The sequence below is a fragment of the Cetorhinus maximus genome, chromosome 5 (assembly GCF_964194155.1).
Source record: "Cetorhinus maximus chromosome 5, sCetMax3.hap1.1, whole genome shotgun sequence".
NCBI lineage: Eukaryota > Metazoa > Chordata > Chondrichthyes > Lamniformes > Cetorhinidae > Cetorhinus > Cetorhinus maximus.
In genome coordinates this window covers 24,590,474-24,592,944 of record NC_135883.1, presented here as the reverse complement: position 1 = coordinate 24,592,944, position 2,471 = coordinate 24,590,474, and positions in this window count along the sequence as shown.

The following is a 2,471-nucleotide window of genomic DNA, read 5'->3' as shown; positions in this document are numbered from 1 at the left end:
AAAGGTTGAATTCTTATATAATGGAGTATTTTGTTCTATTTTGAAAAAAAGAAAAGCAAACTGACATTTGTATTTTCATCCAGTTTACAAGACATCACTCTCCCTGTGCTGTTGTCTAACTCACTTTTAGGGTTGGTAGTTAAGACAGAAACTAAAGGTATGTATTAAATTTTGCCCATGCTTCTAATATTGTACCTGGGGCCTAAAATGTTTGATTTAATACTTCAGTTTTGCTTGTTAACGGCTTGTTAAATATCAATTAAAATAAAAATTCCAAATTTGTTCAGGATTACTTCATTGCCACATCACATACATTAACCCTATTTAATTCTATTAAAGCACTGGAGGGGGCTAAAAGGGTTTGCGTGATGAGCAGGGAAGGTGATGTTTGGATTGTTTCTCTAATTGGGCCTCTCTGGCCAGTAGCAATGCTCAGGGGAACATTGATTGGGAATTTGGTGTCAAAGGCCCTGATTCCTCAATTATTTTGAATTGACAGAACATTAAGGGCTGTGGAGCCACAAGTGCCTGACTACTGCCGCCCAGAAAAATTAGCAAAACAATGAGGAATGAGCAAAGGAGTGGAACTTATTGGAAGCTCTTTCAAAGAGCTGCTGCAGCCATGATGGGTCAAATGCCTGTTGTAATATGCCTTTAACAGATTGCAGCATGACATCACTAAAAAGGAAATGTGTCATGTGATCCAGTTTTAGTTTCATTTTTGCTTTCAGCAGAGCGCACACACACAGCTCTGCAGCTCTGATGTCTTTAAGCTTTTAGTTCATGTATATCTGTTCACATATATCTGCCTTACCCTAATAAATTAACCCGCAATACATTTACCAAATCCCTTATGAGTGACTGGTGGCTTTATATCATTATGAAAACATGACATGATTCGCAGCAGTGGTTCTCTCTAAACAGCATGATGATCCACCTGGCAGCAAGGTTAAGTACAGGTACAACATGGTGATCAATCTTAGATCATACTACATGGCATGAAATGACCTTTGACATTTTGGTCAGACTGCAACAAAGTGGCAGCATCAGAGAGTGTCGAAGCCATAGCGTGCTGATGGAGTAGAAAAGCTTTGAAGATACAGTGCTCAAATAAAGAGCTGGTAAACAGAAGGAACCCTCGTGGTGATATTCCAATACATGGCCTGTCAGTTCAATGAGTGGTACAACGTGACAAGAGGACCAGCGCCAGGTTAGTTCAGTTGGGAAAGGCAAGTGACCGTGGTGTGGGCCGGATTGATAACAAGCAAGGGAGAGTCAAACAAAAAAGAACAAGCCAAAAGATCCCCATAAAAATCGGGCTAGGGAAGATTGTGATTATAATGGTGGAGTTTTGGAAAAGCGCACAAAAGGAGCTACAGGGCACTCATTCCAGCTGCTTTCAGAGAAGGAAGGACAAAGGGATATTGTCACAATGTCCACAAAATTCCCCAATCTGAATTGGGATGCAGCTGACCTACTGTCCGAATTTAAAATGTGTAAATAACGTACAGAGCTATGGGTTTCTTGATTTAGGTGTGTTTGAAGCTGACAAGCAATACATGGAAGTTTGCATAGCAATTGGGAATGGAGATCTACACAGGCCGCACATGTCAGCATTAGCAGCTGAAGAGCTAAAGATCCCCAAAATTTATGGACTACATTAGAAGACCAGCTCAGAATCAGGTTAAACTTCCATAATTCATCGACTAAAGTTCATGTCATTTCGACAGCAGCCGACACGATCCACAGACCACTTTCTCAGCAGATGCAGAGAAAAGGGTACGTGCTGTGGTTTTTCAGAATTGTTGAGTTGGTGATCGCATCCACTCCCGTGGAAGACTTCCAGAACGTTCTGCTAGACAAGCCCAAAATGTATAGTATTGAATAGCTACTCAAGGATGGACATAAGCATGAAACGATCCATGCAGATCAATGAAGCTTACAGGTCCTAAGAACAACCCCAATTGTTGCCACACTCATGAGAACACCCAAACCTAGCAAGGCATGTGGAAGGTGTGGCCTTCTGCATGCATCAAGGAAATGTCCAGCTTTCCAGCGACTCTGCAAAGCATGTGGAAGAAAGGGCCATTAGCAGCAACAGTGCACTAGAGTAAAGGCTGATGCAGCTACAGAGAGCCATGCATCGATCAAAACACAATGGGTACCTTTAAGTAATAAGAATAACCATCCAGTATACTGTCAGAAACACATACATAAGGTGATTGACAAACCAGAAAATGAAAATCATGTGCATTAAGAGACAAAGAGCAGTGAACACAGGTTTCATACCGTCAATCTCATGGAAAAAATAGATACCATCTCACCGTCTGAGGTGTTTGCCAAGATTCAGATTATCTGCCCTAAGAAAGTTGTTAACTACTTGTTATTGGCCAAGTTTCGACAGGTGCCAAGATACCACCACTGAAAATTCTAAAAGACATGTATCCACAGACATGGAGAGCCATGGTACA